The 6,022-nt window shown below is 32.5% G+C and overlaps 1 protein-coding gene across 1 annotated transcript in view; it reads right to left on the bottom strand.

Moving 5' to 3' along the window:
- LOC110019531 (ras GTPase-activating protein-binding protein 1-like) overlaps positions 1-6,022 on the bottom strand; it is a 33,774-nt gene that overhangs the window by 9,799 nt on the left and 17,953 nt on the right. The gene's annotated exons all lie outside the window — the stretch shown is intronic.

Raw genomic sequence — 6,022 nt, 5'->3', positions numbered from 1 at the left:
CAACTAAAGTGAAGATTACATCCAAGATTCAGGGAGGTCAAAGCCCTTGGAAGTTGGGTGCAAATAAATAGGAAAATAAAATTATCAGACGTAGAATTGGAGATTTTAGAGTGACAGACTAAAATCCCCAATTCAGTCATATCGTTTGGGTGCTGAAGTGTAGATGTTAGCCCTCAGGCGAGGGAAACGTGAGAGCTCCGAAGTGAGAGTCGGTATCTTCCCAGCCTAGCCGTAGATTCAGTAAACAAACGTAGGATTAGTTAATGTTCTTTATGTCTGGACCAAAGGGTAAAGAATAGGTGCTCCTATTTGACATAATATAATTTGAACTAATTCACTATAATTTCTTGGCAAGAAGAATGATGTTTTCTTATATTGAATATCACATTTTAACCTTCATTAGTATATTTAGTTATTTAATAGTTATTAAAATTACATATTTATTTCAATTGTGTATTAGTAACAGATAAGCAAATTGAACTTCGTTGTTGCAATTAAAGTATTACTTTTTTAAAATCTTAGTTCGTAGTTCTAATATTACTTCATGTGGGATCAATATCTGAGACTTCATTAGAGATCTATATTACTTGAGCAATACGTGTACTTGCGTTGATAAATGTGACTTTACAATTATTGAATATTTATTACGTCCATATTTATCGAATCTATAACTGTAATTAAGTTTTGGTACATTACTGAGAGATTAAATCTTTTAGCAGTAATATTAAATACTTATATTTTTAAGTATATATAAAGTTACGGTCACATATGTAAATACAAGGGAATTGAGGGTTGCGCAAGTAAAATTTCCTATGTTTGAATAGGATTTTTATTAACTTGTATCGGTGAGTTTGTATACATCCCTAACAATCTATATTTAAAATAAGCTTATATGATAAGCAGCGTATCTGATAAGTAATAAGAATAGGGTTAAATATACTAATTAATATTGTAATTTTGTTAGCTAATTACAAACATACTTAATTCTTGGCTAAAGAAATCATATCTAAATTAAATATCTTTTATATAGAAATAGAGTTTGATAAGTGGGCCCTTCTTTTTAATAACTTAACTGTTGCGGACCCCACGGCATACTCGAACGTGCGGGGTCTCTTCTGTACATGAAGCGTATGAGTGCCACGCGTCGATATATATAATCTGCCGTGCGGCCCGCAACAGTTAAGCCGGCACCAACTTGCTCGATCAGATTTACACGTGTCTCTCAACTAGAGGACCGGCCAGGGACCCACAAGTCACTTTCATTATGCGCATCTACATCACGTGGCTTATGTCACGTGTCATGGATGCAATCGTATGTGCCCATTTGCAACAAGGGTAAATTTCAAAAATAACTTCCAATTATTTATGGGCTCCTTTCAGTTCCGAGATTTTATAAAATCCTCAAAATAGTTGAAAGACTTTTTAAAATTAGAATTAAAATAATTCTCATAAAAATTAGTAAATATAAATTTTAAAATAAATAAAATGTCAAGGCAAAAGTGAGGTATATGGATTATTTTTTTATTGAATTTTTACTTCTCAAATATTAAATATGCTGATATAACAGTTCTGCTACAAATAATATTACTATATACGAGTAGAAATGTCATCTGTCTATAAACAGCTGCAACATAGTTGTTTTCAAACTGTAAAAGATAAACAACCAGTCAGGTAATTCGGTAATTCGTAGCAACTACTTGGGGCAACAACTTATTCATAAGCTGCAATTGTCTCAAACAGACCATTAATCTTAGAGTTTTTATAAATGTTAAAATAATCCCCAAAATAATCCTTTTGGAGGATTATTAGAGATCTATTTACTATGTTGGCAATTCTAGAAACTTTTGAAAAATGTTCCATGTAAATAGTCTGTAACTATTTTGAGATTTTACTCATTTTAAAATAATATGAAAAATTTTATGGGGCGTTTTAAATTTAGAAAATAATTTAAAATTTTTATCATTTAAAATAAGAACAGGATATGGTAAAAAAAGCATCCCATAGGGCTTAAACAATGCACGAATTTTCGGTGAATTTAAGATGGATATGTAATTTACGCATTTTTTTTTCTTTTGATGATTTTTTATATTGAAAATTATTTAAATTTAGAAATAAAAATAGAATTTAAATTGGTGGAATTTACATACAGATACCCAATTCTTATGTATTTACTTATACCATTAAAATAATTCACAACACGTCATAAATATCACTTTTTTTTATATTTTAAAAATCAAATATTGTTAGATATGACTCATATACCATAAAGGGACAGATGCCGGAGTGGAGCGGAGCAGAGCGGAAGATTCTGTCCAAAACAGGGGAGTTTCCTTATGTGGGTTTGGGGTGTGGTACAGAGATAATTTGATTATTACATATTGTAATCAAGGTTTCATTTATTGTTCTGTCTAAGGTTATAAATAGATCTGTATATAACCCTATGTGTTATCTCATATTTGTTAGAAGCGGTGGAGCCCGGTCCACTATGCTTGGGTGGTTACTTTACTTTGAAGAGTCACACCTCTTCACAAATAATCACTCTCGTCTTCTTCTTTTGAGAAGTGAAACATCTTTTCGCTCCCTCATGTTCGTGATAAAAGCTTCGGATGACTCTCCTTGGGTTTTGTAGTCACGCTTTGAGTTCCTCTTCGGTTTCGTCGGAATAGAGGAAGGTTTCCTCGGGATAGAGGAAGAGAAGTGCAAAGAGAAGCAGAGGAAAGAAGAAGAAAGAAGAAGAAAATTGTTCTCTCTATGCTTCTTCTTGGTGGTTTGTGGCAGAAGAGAAATTGAGTTTATTTCTCTTGTATGTGTTTCTTCTTCGATACATCTCGGTGTAGAGAGAGAAGAACAGAGAGAGAAGAAGAGATAGAGCAACGAAGAGTGAGAGAATCCTTTTTGTAAGTCGATGTGATCGATCGGTGTAAATTCCTCAAGTAGTAAAATCCTCTGCAACTCCGTGGACGCAGGCAATTTGCAGAACCATATAAATCTGTGTGTTACTGTTTTCTGGTGTGAATTTTCTCGTTCTATTTTTCGCTTTAAAGATCGTTCTTCTATTTTTATTCTATATACCACAATTGGTTGGTGTAGATCTCGTAATAACAACAATATTTTGTATTCTGTACTTTTTTTCTGAATTAGTGGAAAAGCCGCCGCTCTGCTTCCGAAGACGTAGGCATCTTTGCCGAACATCGTTAAATCTTGGTGTTCTTCTGAATTTGTGTCGATTCCTATTCTTCTTCAACCTAATTTCTCAGCAAATATATACTTTTTTCTTAGAAGTGAAATGCATTTTTCATGCATAAATACAATAACATATAGGAAAAAATGTCGTTTAGGTGCTAGATATGTATTAAGCCAAAAATACATAAGAATGGAGTGATATGCATGCAATTTTCTTCATAAAACAAAACATAAACAGCCTTCTTCAAGTTGGTCCTTGATAAGCATCTTAATCATAACAAAATATAAAAGCAATTTATACTATTTAACTTTGAAAATATGTGAATTTATCTGAAATTTATCACATTGATGCTTCTTCCTACAGAAATTAATACATAAAATGATGACACCTAAATTGTTATTACAAAAAAAAAACAAAGATTTACATACATACCCCTCAATTCCTACCTATTTACATGTGTAGCACCTAAACTTCAATTTTTACATACAGGCCACCTCACATGTGCATGAGAATGTGTATTTAACCTCTTTTTTTTTTATTTTAAAATGGTAGTATTTTGAAGTGGTATGAATGATTTGGATCTATAAATGTAAAACTAAAGTTTAGGTGTTATATATGTAAATACATAGGAATTGTAAATGCAAAATGCTTCAAAAATAAATAATAAATTTAATCTAATTATTAAGGCAAATATGCATCGAAAATGCGTCCACGTAGATCCTAAGGAGGTCTAATAGTCCAGAAAGATGAGAGTACGACAAAATTGGGCTCAACGATAGAAAAGCAGAAGGCCTGACTTATCCGATCATATGCAGCCGTTAGAGCCAGAGCAAGCATGGGTAATGCAGACCGAGTCAAAAAGATAGTCAAATTCGAGTCGTTCTATCAGAAACAAGATAAAGAGAAATTAAAGTTGACCGTCGTGGAAGAAGCTAACTCGAGGGAAAATCTAGCCCCTCAACATCCCCAATAATAACGAGGTTGCTTGGAAGCTCCCCCATCTATTATTTGTTGTTGATAGACAAACTAATTCAACCAACCACGCCAATCCTATCGACCTGTAACCAATTGATCTCAGTCGCTTGGCAACACCGACTATGCCCAACCGATCGAATTGGCCTCGCCAAACCGAAGCCATTGAAGCCCAGTCGAATGAATAAAAAAATAAGGTCATATCTTACAAGAATAGTCCTTAAATTCTAGCTTTGGCTATAATATTCAATTAGGGTCTCATTTATTTTTATGTCTGAAGTAGTCATGTGTCAGCCTCTAATTATCCAACTACATATAAAAATAGAGTATTAATACGCACTTAAGAGCGATAATTTCATGCTTAATCCTTTAATTAAAATAATGCAAGTAACAATTTTTTTTATTATAAAAGCACATTTAATAAATTATGTCAAATAAATTATTATTATGCAAGTAATTTCTTTAAGATTATCTCAGACTTCCCGTTTAACAAAAACAGAAAAATAAATAAATAAATAAATAAAGCTTCGGACATGCGCTGTAACGTCATTTTTCATGCTAGCTGGGAGGCAATTTCGCGGCAAGCATCATTAATGGAAGATTTGCACACATACCCAGCAACTGCATTTAAGTGTGCCAGCAACCTGTTTCTTACAATGCATGAAAAAATATATTGATGTTGCACACCATGGCAAAGTAAAAAAGATATTTTTATAGAATATAAAAAATTTGGTGTGATATAAATATAAAATGTGAAGTTCTCAATTCTCATGTAGATTTTAATTTTTATATATTTATTGAGATGTTTGATGGAGATGTTCAGAGAAAATAAGAATGATCTACTTATGATTTTTATTAATTTAGAAAAAACTTACGATAAGATTCTAAGAGATATTCTTCTTGAGAAGAAAGGTATTGATATGACTTATATTCAAGTTATTAAAGATATGCATATAAGAGTTTTTACATGTGTTCGAACAGGAAAGAGAAGATCAAATTTTTCTCTATTTTTTGTTGGTTTTCATCAAGGAACGACTTTAGGCCCGTATCTTTTTGCTTTAGTTATGAATGGTCTTATTGGGCACTTATAAGAGGAGGTACATTGGTGTATGTTTTTTGCTGATAATATCCTTCTCGTGGATAAGACAGAGAAAAAACAGGAAAAACATAAATTGTAGAGGATTACTTTGGCCTTCGTTTGAGTAGAACTAAAACTGAATACATGATATATAATTTAAGTAGTAGTTCTCGTTACAGAAATGTATCTATAGGCGATCAATTTATTAAAAGATTTGAGCTTTTTAGATATCTTGAGTCTCTCGCTCAAATTGATGATGATATTGATGAAAAAATATTACCTCAGGAGTACTAATGTTTCAATACTCCAATAAGAAGGTGTCACATGATATTATGGTAGAAACATTGCATACGTGACACCTCCCGATTGGAGTACTGACCTGAGATAATATTTTTTCGATATTGGTAAGGATGTTATTAGTAGAATTATAGTTGGTTGGTTGAGGTGGAGGAATAAATTGAATGGAATATTTTATAATATGGTGAGACCTGCAATGCTTTATGAAGCTAAATGTTGGCATTTCAAAAAGAAGTATAAAATTAAATTAAGTGTTGCAAAGATGAGAATGATTAGATGGATGATTGATTTCACACTTGGGACTCAGAAACAAGATAAAGAGAAATTAAAGTTGACCGTCGTGGAAGAAGCTAACTCGAGGGAAAATCTAGCCCCTCAACATCCCCAATAATAACGAGGTTGCTTGGAAGCTCCCCCATCTATTATTTGTTGTTGATAGACAAACTAATTCAACCAACCACGCCAATCCTATCGACCTGTAACCAATTGAT

The sequence above is a fragment of the Phalaenopsis equestris genome, unplaced genomic scaffold (genome assembly GCF_001263595.1).
Source record: "Phalaenopsis equestris unplaced genomic scaffold, ASM126359v1 Scaffold000061, whole genome shotgun sequence".
Classification (NCBI taxonomy): Eukaryota; Viridiplantae; Streptophyta; class Magnoliopsida; order Asparagales; family Orchidaceae; genus Phalaenopsis; species Phalaenopsis equestris.
The sequence above is the reverse complement of the archived record's forward strand: the minus strand, read 5'-3'. Positions and strand labels throughout refer to the sequence as shown.